Below are 15,632 nucleotides of genomic sequence, written 5' to 3'. Positions count from 1 at the left end.
AGTCTTCCAGGCCAGCTGTATTCTCTGAACTGTAAAAAGAATGCTAATGCAGAATTCGGAGTTAGTAAATGAAACTGAGGAATGTCATAAGCACAAATGAGTGTCTATACCTGTGTGGGGGGTTGTGTGTGTGTTTTGGATATGAATTTGTTTCACACCACTTAGGCACAAAAAATGTTATGCTTGATTTTCCTGAATCAAATTCTATCCGGCTGCCAGTCTCCACTGACCAGAATGGTAGGATACACGGTGTCCGTGTTTATTGCCTCAAGGCCATGGGGGTGTCCTAGGGCATGTATCAGTCCAGATGATTTAAGGAAGTAGGTCTGGCCTTGAGTCCACTCAGCCATACATCCAGTGCTCAATTTCCAGGTGTCCAATTCAAAGGTCAGCGACTTCAATGCCCAGCTGGGGTGGGGGGACTTTGAATTGGCCCCTATGTTCAAACTCCCCTCACCTAGTATGGACACGCTTAGTATTCTGCCTTCCCCAGGCCATCTTGAAATCGGGCCCCCCATGGAGTGCTGGGTGCAGGAGGGCTTGGTCACTGCTACCTCCAGGGGCCTCAACCCTGCTCCCTCCTCTCAGAGTGGAGACTCTCCCTTCCCCAATTCTCACCCTCCCAACTCCCTTCCCCCAGCCGGGCTGCGCATCTCCTTGGGGACCCGGACACTTCCTCCTCCAGAGGAGCAAGTGTAAGAGGCTTTTGTTTTGTTTTGTTTTTTGGCTTTTCCTTGGCGAATCCACACAGGAAAAGAGAGCCGAGACAGGAATTCATTTCTTTATTAAAAACTCAACTAATTGTGTATGAGAAATTGTATTCATATTTATATGTAAGATATGTTAAAAAAAACAAAAACAAAATTCAACGGAGTACATTTGAAGATCTAATTGTTTTTTTCAAACAATTCAGGAATCAGGCAGCATCCTATCTAGCAAGCAGTTGGAGGAGATGGACAAAATAGAAGGTTTTTATAAGAAGGAGGGTGGGGAGAGGGGGTAAAAAGCAAAAAAGAAAAGAAGAAGAAGAAGAAGAAAGAAAGGTTTTAGGCACGCTCACTTTCTCTTAAAGGGAGAAAGCCAGGGGTCCCATCATGCACATCACCGTGTCTTCTCTTGGGGGGCATGGAGAGGGCCCATGAGACCGATGACCTCACTGATGCCGAGAATTCCCGATTGCATTCCGGAGGAGTTTCAAAGTGCAGTTCGGCTGGGTATTAAGCGTGGGTTTGGTGAATCAGCCTAAGTGATGCTGGAAGAGAACTTCCACGGCGTCCACTCCAACCTCAGTCTCTACTGTGTAACTGGCTAAGCTTTTTTTCAGCTTATCTCTTAACTCAGGCACAGCATCCCATGATGGGGACCGAAACTACCCCTCAAGCAATAACAGTTGCCCAGACAACAGCAAGACAACATGTTGATTCAAGCCAAGACAAGGATCAGCGGACCTGACCTCTACTGGCCACCCGCACGTACCCACGGATATTTGCCCCACATTCTCCTTATATAAGCCTTGAAGGATTTTCAGCCCTTTGGAGACAAGTCTTTGAGATATTAGTCTACTGCCCCTCCAGGGCCAGCCTCCCGGAAAGAAATTCCTTTCTGGTTGCATCACCACTCGTCTCTCTGCCTTTGTATTTTGTCAGAGGTGAGTGTCTGAACCTTCTGTTTGGGACCCCCCACCACCACCACCACCAGGCGCCCTGCACCCTTGGGCCCAGACTATAATGCCATTTTGGGCTTGTGGTTTTCTTTTTAGCAGATCCATGAAGTAAAAAATCATGTTGGTCTCATTCACATTTTTTTTTTATTCATTTGACAGAGATCACAAGTAGGCAGAGAGGCAGGCAGAGAGAGAGGGGGAAGCAGGCTCCCCGCCGAGCAGAGAGCCCGATGCGGAGGTCAATCCTAGGACCCTGGGATCATGACCTGAGCCAAAGGCAGAGGCTTAACCCACTGAACCACCCAGGCGCCCCGTCTCATTCACAGTTGGATCCCCTGCACACAGCTGAGACGGTAAAGGCGATCAATAAATATTGTATGTTCATGAATGAATGAATGAATGGTGTTAACAACAACAGCAGCAGCAACAACTGTGCGCCAAGGTAGAGTCACTTGACCCCAGGACAGCAAACCAAGACTTAATCACACTTCCACCCGCTCCAGGAATGGAATTTTAAACCAATCAACTTGGAATTTTCTGGTCAGTACCAATGAGATAATCTGTCACATGGGTTCTCTCCCTCCCCAGAAAGGAAAATGAGGTCACCTAAGACCCGCCCCCCACTTCCCCCTAAGGGAAGACGACTGCCTGAAACAATCTTTCCTTTATTTTGCTCTTAACTCTTTGCCCCACCCTCTTTCCTATAAAAACCCATGTTGTAGACCTCAGGAGCTCCTCTCGACTTGCTAGATGAGATGCTGCCTGATTCATGAATCACTTGAGGAAGCCAGTTAGATCTTCAAATGTACTTGGTTGAATTTTGTTTTTTTAACAGTAGGAAATGGCCTGAAGTACACACCACAGGAGGACTGTTTATGTTTGGGAAGTGGAATTCTGTGGAGCCCTATCATTCCTATTTATACTTACTGTATTGTTTCCTCTGCCTGAAATTGTATTTAGTGACTGCCATATTTACATAGTTTGTATTAGAAAACTCTTCAGTCTAAGTAATAAGCACATGAAAAAGTTTTCTTACAATTTTGTTATAAGAGGGAAGCTGTTTGGTGGCCATGGTTCGCATTTGGTAGGGTTATACTATTGGGTCAGAAAATGTTGATAATTACATTAGGCCAGACTGAGAAAGGTCAATGTTTGAAGATCACTGGACGTGTGACTGACAGCTGAGTGAGTGACTGGTTTCTGAGAACATGACTTAATCTTCCTAAATTTAATGAGAAAATTTCTTAAACATTTCGTCAGGAATAGATGGTATTCCCAGGAGATGTGAATTAGATCAATATGAACTACATCTCTTCCAGACAGGTTGAGAACAACTGTTCTTTTACATTTGTGAGGTTTTTGTCACCCTGTGGGAGTACAGAGGAGAAAAAAAAAAAAAATAAGTGAACTAAAATCCACACAAATCCAAAGAGCCTTCCTGGAAGCCAAGGTGCTTAGAATGGCATTGTCATGAAAGCATTTTCTTTCCTCTTAACTCAGTAGACTACAGTTAGGGAAGACCTTTGTTTTCTCTGAAATTATCAGAGAAAAATGCTGCTGGAGAACCAGGAGCAGAGACACCCCTAATCAAACCTAGATGGGTGCTGCGTGGTAGTTCTCACCCCCCACCCCCACCCCAGTACTCACAGGAATTACCTGAGGAACTTTCTCAAAGAATCAGGACTCTAACTCAGACCAATGAAATCAGAATCTCTACCTGGGGGACGCCTGGGTGGCTCAGTCAGTTAGGTGCCTGCCTTAGGCTCAGGTCATGATCCTAGGGACCTGGGATCAAGTCCCACATTGGGCTCCTTGCTCAGCAGGAACCTGCTTCTCCCTCTGCCTGCTACTCTCACTGTTTGTACTCTCTCTCTCTGACAAACAAATAAATAAAATCTTTTTTTAGAAAAAGTTTAAAAAAAAAATCTCTGTGTGGGTCCAGCAATCTGTATCTTTTTTCAACAGTGGTTCTAGAACACTAGCATGCATCGAAATCATTGACCTTGGGGGTTTCTGGTTCGTGGGTCCACCACTGAAAATCAACATGTCTAATAATATTCACAGGTGAGGTTGGTTAGAAGATTCCTACACTCACACCAAGTCAAGAACTGGTAGAGAGCATTGTTCTCTAATTGGGCTTCTACATTGCAATCGTCAGGCACCTGTTAAAACTATAGACCCTGAGTTTAAGAGTCACTTATGGTTTATCTCCCTCCTCTGTCCCATCTTGTTTCATTTTTTCTCTCCCTACCTTCATGACCTCCTGCCCTGCCTCTTGAATTCCTCATATCAGAGGGATGATAATTATCTTTCTCTGACTGACTTATTTTGCTTAGCATAATATCCTCTAGTTCCATCCACATTGTTGCAAATGACAGGATTTGTTGTTTTTGATGGCTGCATAGTATTCCATTGTGTATATATACTACATCTTCTTTATCCATTCATCTGTTGATGGACATCTAGGTTCTTTCCATAGTTTTGGCTATTGTGGACATTGCTGCTATAAACATTCGGGTGCACGTGCCCCTTCGGATCACTATATTTGCATCTTTAGGGTAAATTCCTAGAAGGTTGCTAGAGGGTGGTAGGGGGAGGGAGAGGGTGGTTGGGTTATGGACACTGGGGAGGGTATGTGCTATGGTGAGTGCGGTGAATTGTGTAAGACTGATGAATCACACCTGCACCCCTGCAGCAAATAATACATTATATGTTAATACAAAATAAATTAATTAATTTAATTAAATTTTTAAAAGGGGGAAAGGATTTGGGGCTTCTGGGTGGCTCACTCATTAAGTGTCTGCCTTCAGCTCAGGTCACGATCCCAGGGTGCTGGGATCGAGCCCCGTGTTGGGGGTCTCTGCTCAGTAGGAAGCCTGCTTCTCCCTCCCCCGCTCCCCTGGTTTGCATTCCCTCTCTCGCTGTGTCTCTCTCTGTCAAATAAATAAAATCTTTAAAACAAAAACAAAAAACCTACAGACCCTGACATAACTAAATTGAGAATGGGCCCGACTGGACATTATGTAGTCATACCAGGAGCAATCTGGACTGGTCAAAGAACAAAACAGAAAGGCTTATCCCCTTGTTGTTCATGACCGCACACACGGCACATGGGATGTTTATCGAGAGACAAAGGCGCAGGCTGGGGGAGGAGAGCACAGTCGGAGCACAGAATTAGCAGGGCAGCCTGGGGCTGGGGGGGGGGGCGGTGTTTGTGGGCCCCAAGCTGCATGGCCAGCCCAAAGGGAAAGGTGAAGCTTTGGCAAACTCACTGAGCGAGAGGAGGTTCTTGGTTGATGTTCCCCACCATTTTCAGAGCAGTGGTTAAGGCAGAAGAAGCAGGCCAGGGCTAGAGGAGGCCAGTGAGGACTGTCAGGTTCAAAACTGACCCGAGTGCCAAACGAATTATTAATACAAATAATTATATTCAAATTGTTCATTTTTAGATAACGATAGGCTCACAGGAAGTTGTAAACAGCGGTGTTCCCCCGAGGGTGACCTAGAGAGCTCTAGTACGATGTCAAGTGCAAGACAGTGAAAACCATTATTGCCAACTGGACTACAGGTGGCCATTTTTTTAACCTCTACACATGTGTGTGTGTGTGGATGCGTACAGCCGAATGCAATTTAAGATGGATAATATTTCATTGCAATAACTCTAAAGCTCAAAATCAGTGAAAAAATCCAGGATGAGCAGCGTATCGAAATTTTAAATAAAGACAGGCTCAGTGAAAGCTCTGTCACCACAATGGAGCCTGGGACAGAAGGAAAAATGAGTAACATTTTGTTCCTCGTGGATTTTTTTCCATTAAATTTGCCTTTTCCTTTAAAGATTATCTATTCTGGCTGCCGAGTTTTTTGCTTCGATTTTGTGCCTGAGGTGAGGTGGGTTCCTGGGTCTCCTCACCGCGCCGCAGAGCGAGCGCCGTGCTCCCCGCAGGGCCCGAGGAAGGCAGGCGGGGAGGCGAACCCTCTCTTCCTGCTGCTCTTTACCGCCATCTGCCCTGTTTTGGGGGCCAAGCAGGAGGGCGCTGGCACTTGGATTCTGTCCGAATTATGTGCTGCAAGGCACAGGGCTTGCTTCTTGAGGCCAAAAGGATCTCAGCAGTCAGTGGCTCGGCCCTTGCCTCTTCCCTCTCAGCCTCCTCCCAGGGGAGCACAGCTCTGCACCCAGCCAGGCCCGCGCTGGCCAGTCAGGCCCCAGGAAGGACCTCTCCTCCTCCTTGATGGTAAGTGAAATCAGAGGCCACACACCCTCCCCTAAAAGCAGGCTCCCTATCTACTTCAGCGTGGGGGTGGGAGTGCGAGGGGGAATCTTCCCTGGGAGGGCAGGCTGAATTATTGGATTAACACGTTAGGCTGAGCAGTCTCTGTTGCTGAGAACCTGTAGTGACCAGAGAGCCGTCTTTTATCTAAGAGTCAGCAGAGAGGTCACGGGTCTGCCCAATTCCCCATCCAAGGCCAAGGACAATTACCAAAGAACACACTGGAAAGGACAACGGGAGGGGCGACTGGGGGCTCAGTCGGTTAAGCGTCTGCCTCGGCTCAGGTCAGGATCCCAGGGTCCTGGGACTGAGTCCTTCATCAGGCTCCCTGCTCAGCGAGGAGCCTACTTCTCCCTTTCCCTCTGCCTCTCCCCCTGCTTGTGCTCTTACACTCTAGGGCTCTCTCTCTGGCAAATAAATGGATAAAATCTTTAAAATAAAATAAATAATCAAGTAATTAGTTAAATAAAAGGACAATTGGAGAGAAAACCAAGTTTGTTTTGAGCATATCCCATGGGTCATCAGTAAACCAAAGGTTTTAATGTAACGGTGTTAAGAGCTAAATACTAAAAAATAAGTACATTAAAAATAGTTCTCATTTTTTGCCATTTCCTGAGTGTTTGCTGTGGGCAAAGCACACTCCTGTAACTACAAATACTAATATCATGTAGTCTTTGACCCTCGGGTCTGGCAACTTAAGGAAAGCCAACACGAACAGAAATAAGTCTCACACCAGGTTGCCCAGGACAGCCGCCCATCAGGGGCCACACCTCCTGCCAAAGAGAGTGTTGGCCCCAAGTCCACGCTCTGACCGGAGTGGAAGATGGCCAGGGAACGAGCTCATGTTTCTTTCAGCTGTTTATTGGGACACAATTTATTTTTAAATCCAAACGACACAGATTGTGGGAAGGAACCAGAAGGGAGAGGATTGAAACTGATGGAGTCCCTGTCTTCCTACGAGAGGGAGGCTAAGTCTCTTCACCAACATTCATCTAGTAGAAGCAAGACAGAGGATGGCAGAGCCTTCGTTCTCCAGTCACCTTGTCCTGATCCCCACCTCGGCACTTTCTCCAGAACCCGTCCCCTTCTGAAGGACCTCTGTCCTACACTGATGCCACGGGACTGGCACGAGAGGGAATGAACTGGACCCCCCAGAATTCTGAGGGAAATAAAGAAGAATCTAAATGCAATTGCAGAAGTTCCTATCTGCGAACTCCAGATGGTCCGATCTGGGAATGCCTGACTGGAGATTTCGTGACAGCACATCCGTTGTACTGAACCGCGGAAGAAAAGAAGAAAGAGCAGGAGGGAGCCTGAGCCCGAAGTCCTCAAAAAAAGTTGCAGGGGAAGCCCCAGCTCTGTGCAGGGAGAAGGTTCCCTAATTGGCCAACAGGAGGAGTGAGATGGCTTAGGCAGGTAGAGCCACATAACGAAGCTGACTAGCTGGTTTTCCTGAACAGAAACCACAGGCCATTTACCCCAACCGGATTCGCCCTGCCCTGTGTATGCGTTTCCTGTGGCTGCCCTAAAAAATGCCCTAAAAAAATGACCACATGGTTGGGGGTGGTGGTGGTGAACAATGTATTCCTTCACAGTCCTAGAGGCTAGAAGTCGGAAATCCAGGGGAAGCAGGGCTCAGCTTCCACGGAGGGGAGGCTCCTTCCTCTGTCTTCGTTTCCGGTGGATTCAGGTCTTCCTTGGCTCCGAGGTGTGTCCCTTCAACCTGCCTCTGTTTCTCTTCCGTCTCTCTGTGTGACGTTCCCTCTTCCTATCGAGACACAGACTTCGGGTGTGGGGTCCACCCTAATCCAGTATGACCTCATTTTAACTAAGTGCATCTGCGAACATTCCATTTGGCAGCAAGGTCACGTCCCGAGGTTCTGGGTGGGCAGGAACTTACTGACCCTGCTTCCACATTCACGAGGGAAGTTCTGATTTCGTTTTCCAGGGCTGACCACACTGGTCTATCGCCGGGCAGTTATGTTTCGTGACACAACAATGAATTACCATTCTGGCTTTCTCCTCTAGATGCCTTTTACTAAAACCTCTGCAGGCAAGTACCCCAGAACAGACTCTGCAGAAACTCCCACCACTACATATCTTATTCCCCCGGTGGCATTAACAAGACCGTCTTGAACACAAGCATGCCGTGTAGTTTAACTTGCCACTGTGTATCCCAGCACCTAGCATGGTGCCTGGTACACAGTCGTTGTTCAATGATTTTGTGGAATAAATATTATAATAGTTAACATTTTTTCTGAGCAGTGTGCTCAAATGTAAAACACATGAATGACCAGGTTTGATTATGACAGCAGCCCTTTGACCTAAGTAATCATTTCCAAATCATTCTGGAAATGGGGACGCTGAAGGTCACGATGCTGGGGGATTGCCAACAGAGCTGTCTCGAGTCCGGGAGTCACTGACTAGGTTAGAGCAGGACAAGTGCCCTCAGCCTAAGCAGTATGCTCACACTAGTCAAACTGATTTCTTTTTTCTTTTTTCCCCCCACTTTTTAAAAAAAGATTTTATTTATTTATTTGACAGAGAGAGAGAGAGAGCACAAGCAGGGGAGAGGCGGAGGGAGAGGAAGAACCAGGCTCCCTGCAAAGCAGGAGAAGCCCAATATGGGACTTGATCCCAGGACTCCGGGATCGTTACCTGAGCTGAAGGCAGTGTGGCTTCACCAACTGAGCCACCCAGGCACCCCTCAAAACTGATTTCTAAAACAGAAACCAGAGCCCTTGACCTTGGGGAACCCATAGAGAGATAGAGTTTGGGAGGCCCCTGGAGACCAAACTCTGTTTAAATTCCCTAAAACTACTACACACCACTTCTGAGGCTGAGTCAGCCAGGAACGTTCTCTGAATTTCCTTCCCCTCAACGGGTCTCTGTATAGTCTCTTCAGTTCAGTTTTCATGAGGAAAAAAACCTTCTCCTCTCTGTCTCTTGATCCTTTCTACCTCCTCAATTTTGCTCCCTTTACTCCCATCTTCAGTTTTTCCCTCCCTCCAGCCCACAAACATGCTCAAGTCTTCCCGCCCTGAGAGAAACTCTTTCCTTGATCCTGCTTTGCTTTGCTCCTTTTCCTGACAAGAGAGTGTCTGTAGCTGCCGTAAAGCAGGAGGCAGCCCGTCTGCTGTGGGGGATCCCCTGTGCGGCGGGCGATGGGCGAGAAGGGCACCCGGAGGATGGAGCCCAGGGACAGGACACCCAGAGGGCAGGGCTGTGCATTAAACCCCTACCTTCTGGCTCCACCCATATCTCGCTTTGACCCTGACCCCCTTTTATATTCTTCCTCCGTGGGTAGGGGGTATCCTAGAAGCTAACACTTAACCACCCACCCACTCCTTTAGAGTCTGACCTCTCCCACCCCCATCCTTCATTGGTGTCACTAGTCATCTTATAAACATCAACACAGGCTTGCTGGAGCCGTTATGCTCTCCTGCTTCTCCCAGTAATTCATGGTTTGGTAGAGAAGAGACACTGCATCAGCAGGAAGTTTATGTCATTGCAAGTAATAGAGTATCCAAGTTAAAGTGTCTTCACTATGAGACTATTTTTTAAAAGATTTTGTTTATTTATTTATTTGTGTGTCAGAGAGAGAGAGAGAGAGAGAGAAAGCACAAGCAGCGGGGAGGGCAGAGGTAGAGGGAGAAACAGACTCCCCATCGAGCAGGGAGCCTGATGTGAGGCTCGATCCCAGGACTCTGGGATCATGACCTGAGCCGAAGGCAGATGTTTAACCTACAGAGCCACCCAGGTGACCCAAGAACATTTATTGTTCACTCAGTCCAGAGGTAGGCTGTTTAGGGCGTGCTGAGCTGTTCAGCAATGTCATCAAGGACCCAGGCAGTTTCAAACAACCTCCCTATGTTGACTTTCAAGATTGGTTGTTACTTGTCACAAGATGGCTGCTGTTGCTCCAAGTATCATAGTCTGGTACTGCATTCAAAAGCAGGAAGCAGCAAGGAAGGAAGCGGGCAGAAAAGGACTTTCCTTTCATCAGAATGAAAAACATCTTCATTAGCCAGAACTGAGGCATAGCCATACTCTCAGCTTTAGTTTTTTCTCCTGGCCTCCTAAACATGAGCCTGTCTCTGATTCCTTCAGACAAACTTAAGAGGTCTTCCGTGTACCCACTGAGTCTGTTGTATACCTTGATTACAGACCTTAATGCTATCATATCTTTGTTTAAGTGACTTTCTTCCTCAACAAACCTTACCTTTCATCCGCAGGTTCCAGTATCTCATAAGTATTTATCCCATATATTTTTGAATGAATGAGTGAAGGAAGGAAGGAAAGAAAAGCTCTACCCAAGTCCCAGTTTGTTCCTTTTCTGCCCATTCTTCTTCTTCTTTTTTTTTTAAGATTTTATTTATTCATTTTCAGAGAGAGAGGGGGGGAGGGGCAAAGGAAAGGGAGAGGGACAAGGAGACTCCTCACTGAGCGCCAAACCTGATGCGGGGCTCAATCTCATGACCCTGAGATCACGATCTGAGCTGAAAACAAGAGTCTGAAGCTTAACCTACTGAGCCACCCAGGGGCCCCCTACCCTGCTTTTTCTACTGGTGTTATCAGCCTTAGCATCTACCCTGGTGTGTCTCCCAGGTGGGAGTCCTGAATTTTCAACTCCTACTGGAACTGGGAATCTCAAATTCAACACACGTAATACGGAACTTGGCATTTTCTACCAAAAATAAGTATTCCAAAATGGGGATAATATTTTTGGAAATATGTCAGTTGCTTTTCTCTAGTACAGTCCTGCATGTGGTTTCTGAACATTCATTTGCCTCCGGGAAGGTTAGGATTGTTGTAGCAGGAATGCAAAGAGAGGATAATAGTCAGATTTCCCTATCCAGAGTGGGCTTTCGAAAGCAATCATTTATTATGGAAAATTCCAAACATATGCAAAAGTAGACAGGAGAGTATAATGATTCTATGGCTACTCATCATCCATCTTCAACGTTACCAAACCATGATCAGTCGTGTTTAAACTTTATCTCACCTACCACCCCCCAAATCATTAAACATCAACCAGTATTCACATTTTCCTGATTGTCTTTAATTGTTTTACAGTTTATTTGACTCATGACCCAATTAAGATCCATACACTGCAATTGGTTCATAAATCTCCTATTTTTAAAAATCTGTTGGTTCCCTCTCATCGCATTTCCCCCCGCCCCTTGTGGTTTACTTGTTGAAGAAACCCGAATCCTCTGGTTTTGCTGATCATCTCCCGAAAAGGTGATTTAATGTGCTCCTGAGTCCTTTGTATTTCCTCTAAGTGGGTGGTTAAATCTAGTGCTTGTTCATACTCAGATTGGACTTTTTGGCAAAGAGACATATTCGCTTAGTGATATTAGCAGGTGTTGGTGATCATTGGCTAGAACAACTAATTAGTTGTTGCAAAATTATGACATCCTTTCATTCCTTCTTCATTTATTAGCTAGATTACTTCTTTAAAGGAAAACGAGCCCTCATCAACTATCTGCTCATGATGAGATACATTTATCCAGGAAAGGTTGGATAAATAAATTCTCCCCCCGACTCCTTTTAGTAGGAAATGGGATTCCAACGGTTCAATCTGGGTATGGGTTGAGCCAGCTCTTCATGGAATGATCATTGTTTCTAGGTGTTTTCAGTGGATAGAATTAAGAAATAGATTCTAAAAAAGATAAAATAATGATGAACTCATATTGATACATCCAGATTAAATTCAGAAGCTCAGTGTTACTTACTTGATGTTGTTTTGTAACCTTACATCAATATCTCTTTTTTTTTTTTTTCCAATGATCCCACCATAATTACTGGTTTGCTTCCTTTCACACTCCACATCCAACGATCTGAAACTAATAATACCAACACCATCGCCAATGATAGGATTACTGAAAACAGGTTTGGTTTCTGTTTTTTGTGTGTGTGGTGGGGGTGAGTACTCTTTGTCTTCAGGATCTATCCGACTCCGGATATATAATCAGATTACTCTAAATTAAAGTCCCTTAAAAGGGGGTGCCTGGGTGGCTCAGTGGGGTTAAGCCTCTGCCTTCAGCTCAGGTCATGATCTTAGGGTCCTGGGATCGAGCCCCACATCGGGCTCTCTGCTCGGCAGAGAGCCTGCTCCCCCCCCCCCCCACCCGCCTGCCTTTCTGCCTACTTGTGATCTCTGTCTGTCAAATAAATAAATAAAATCTTTTTAAAAGGAAATAAAAAATAAACAAAGTCCCTTAAAATATCTCACTTCTGTGCATTAGGCTACCAGCTCAATATACAGTTATACAGTTTGGTCTGTTTGTGTAGTTGCTTTCAATTCTTAGGTATTTTTTTCCTTTGTAAATTTAACTTTTTATAATTGTACAAAATACTAACCTGGTTTCAGGGCCGCCTGGCTGGCTCAGTTGGTAGAACAGGCGACTCTTGATATCAGGGTTGTGGATTCAAGCCCCACATTGGGCGCAGAGATTACTAAGAAAAATAAATAAGCTTAAAAAATATTTATTTACCTGGTTTTAAAATCAAATCTACCAGACAGGTTACAGTCAGAGAAGTCTAGCTTTCTATACTATTTTCTCAACCCTATGCTCTTTTTTCCCTATCTGTAATCTCTTTCCTCCTTCTTTATGGTTTATCGTTCCATTTTTTAAAATACAAGTTTATATACAATATATGTATATACAATAATATTCTTTTCCTTTATGAAATAGATGGTATATTAACATGTCTTCACTTGTACTCTCCACTTATTGATATAATCTGGAAATAACTATGCAGTACTAGTATATGGAAATACTTACTATTCCTTTTCCTTTCTGTTAAATTACAGGGTGCTGCAAGAAGAGCTCGCCTTGTACATGCATCTTTTCTTATTTTGCTACACTATCTTTGGAATAGAGACCTACGCGGGAAATCCGGGCCAGTGAAGAGATGCTTATGTAATTATGCTAGATATTGCCAAATTTCCCTCCATAGGAATTATGCCATTTTGCATTCCCATCAGCAATGTATAGGAATGCCCATCTTCCCGCAGCATGGCCAACAGATTATGTTGTCAAACATTTTGGCTTTTGTCAACCTGCTAAGTGAGAGGGACGGTCCCTCCATGAGTTTTAATTTGCATTTTTCTTATTGTAGGCCAGGTTGAGAATACAGTTAAGGGCTGTTTGGATTTCGTTTTTTGTGACTTGTCTATTCATTTTTCTAGTCTAGTCCTTGTTTCTATAGATTTGTGGTCTTGTTCTTCTTTAATTTAGAAACTGTTTACATATTAGGAAAAATAACCTTTTGTCTATAATTTTTCCCTGCAGGCTGTTCTACTTTGCTTATGGGATTTCTTGCCAAGTAAGCTTTTTTTTTTTTTTTTCCCTTATGTAGTCAGACTTATTAATCTCTTCTCTCATTGCTTCTGGATTTAAAACCTTAGGGAAGTTTGCTCGGTGCATCCATTACACACTTCTTCTAGCAGTTGTGGTACTCAATTTTTCACACTGAAGTCTCTGACCCATTTGGAATTTATGTGTATCATGTGGAGAATGAATCTACATTTATCTTTTTCCACAAGGCTATCCTAGTATCTTAAAACCACTTATTAAAATGCCTGGCTTTCCCCCACTGATTTGAGATGCCTCCTTTATTATACACTAAGTTTCCATATGCAATTGGATCTTTCTCTGAATTTTCTAGTCTGTTCGCCAGCCTTTGTGTCTACTTATTTGCCAATACCACACCGGTTTATTTCTGGAGATTTTATAGCATTTTCTTGTTTTACCCTTTCCTATTTTTCTTTTTCAGGGGCTTCCTGGCTGTCCTTGCCTTTTTGTTCTTTTAAATAAACAAACCTCTATAATTTATATGATTATATGCCTTATAATCAACTTTACCTCCATGAGATCATCATCAGCCCTGGCAGTCCCACCAATTCCATCACCCCGTACCTAGATGCTTCTTGGAGAAAAGCCAGCGAAGGGGTGGAGGGTGGAAACTGAGCATTTGTTCAAGAGATTGAATCATCGAAAAGAGAGGGAGATGCCGCTCTCCAGCCAGCTTAAAGCTTGAGTGAACTTTCCTGTTACCCTGAAGGTGAGGTCTCAGGTGCAAATTCAGATTGCTGATGGAGAAATGAACATATGTTTTTTTTACATATCAGCGCCAGGGTGTGAGCAAATGTGCCATACTGCTCTTCTTTCTCTTGATTTTCTGATATCTCTTAGCATAACCATTCTCATCCATGGGAAACCTCTGGATGATCTTTGAGCATCTCTTTCACACTCCTCATCGGATCAACCACGAGGGCCTGTCATTTCCACCTTCCCAGTGTCTCTGTGCATTCCCAGAGAGCAGATCAGCTGGACCTTGAGGCTCTCAGCTGGGTTGTCGCACTGGCACCCAGCTGCCATTTTCAAAGAAACATTCTTTCCAGGGTTGAGTCTAAGAACACAAACATGCATGTATTCTAACTAATTAATTTTAGCCAATTAACTTCGAGGAACAAAGCAGCACAGCAACCCCCCCATCATGGCCTCATCTGTTTCACTGTACGACAGCAATGTTGCTATGGACCCTGGTATGATTTTGAAACCAAACATTGTGCCTTCTCCAGACTGGGGCCAGTCACAATTAAAAATCCATTTTCTGTGCACCGCAGACAGATCTCCTTTCAATACCTGTACACATAGTAAAGATCTAGTGTGCTTTATCTAGGAACACTTTTAAAATCAACAAATACCATCAGATTCTTTTTGTGGTTGTGTAGCAAGAGTCATAAAGCTCCCTTAGCCAGCAAAAGACATGGACAAGAATGGCCATAGCAGCTTTATTTTTTTTATTTTTTTAAGGGTTTTATTATTTGTTAGAGAGAGAGAAAAAACGAGCGCAAGTGGAGGGGGCAAGAGAGGAAGAAGCAGGCTCAGCGGGGAGCCTGACACGGGACTTGATTCCAGGACCCTGGGATCGTGATCTGAGCTGAAAGCAGACGCCTAACCAACTGAGCCACCCAGGCGCCCCTCACAGGAGCTTTAGCCATAAGACCTCTGAAGGGCAAACAACCCAAATGTCCATTAGCAAGAGAACACACAAATAAATTGGAATATTTTCCTTTGCTGGAATGCTACGCGTCAATAAGAGACCAGACTACAGTTAAATGCATTGAGATGGAGACCTTACAGGTGTTAAGCAAGGGGGCAGACAATGAAAAAGGAGTACATCTTACCTAATTCCATTTATATGAAGTTCAAGACAAGTAAAACCAACCTGTGAAGACCAAAATGAGAATGCTGGCTCTGAGAGGGAGTATAGTCTGGGAAGTGGCCCTGGGAAGCAGAAATTTTGAGGGTAGAGGGCAGGTGGAGAGGCCGGTATCTCCAGGGGGGTGGTGGTTAGCTAGTGTTCCCCTATGCAAAAACTCACCAAGTAAATTATATTTAACACCTGTATACTTTGCTTGGTGTAAATTACACTTCAATTAAAAAAAAAAAACTTAGAACCCCCCCCCCAAATACCCAAAGATAGCAAACTCCCCTAAAATCCCTTGGTCTCCAATTACCTGAGACAGGAAAATCCATGTTCTTACACACCACTAGGAGTCCCAGATCCAAGTGTATTCTATATAATGGCACTTCCTGAGCATTAAAAAAAAAAAAAAAAAAAAAAGTACATCTTACATTCTAGTTAAAATGGAATTTCTCAGCCTTTATTCCCCATTTACCCCAGTC

At 44.6% G+C, this 15,632-nt stretch overlaps 1 long non-coding RNA gene across 1 annotated transcript; it reads left to right on the top strand.

The window, feature by feature from the left end:
- The first annotated feature begins 5,594 nt into the window (after positions 1-5,594).
- Positions 5,595-13,802, top strand: LOC309855516. The gene is made up of 4 exons (XR_014306840.1): positions 5,595-5,892; positions 12,749-12,857; positions 13,230-13,263; positions 13,714-13,802. It is a non-coding gene; the product is annotated as an uncharacterized lncRNA (long non-coding RNA).
- The last annotated feature ends 1,830 nt before the right edge of the window (positions 13,803-15,632 follow it).

The sequence above is a fragment of the Mustela nivalis genome, assembly GCF_964662115.1.
Source record: "Mustela nivalis genome assembly, chromosome: 20".
NCBI lineage: Eukaryota > Metazoa > Chordata > Mammalia > Carnivora > Mustelidae > Mustela > Mustela nivalis.
The sequence above is the reverse complement of the archived record's forward strand: the minus strand, read 5'-3'. Positions and strand labels throughout refer to the sequence as shown.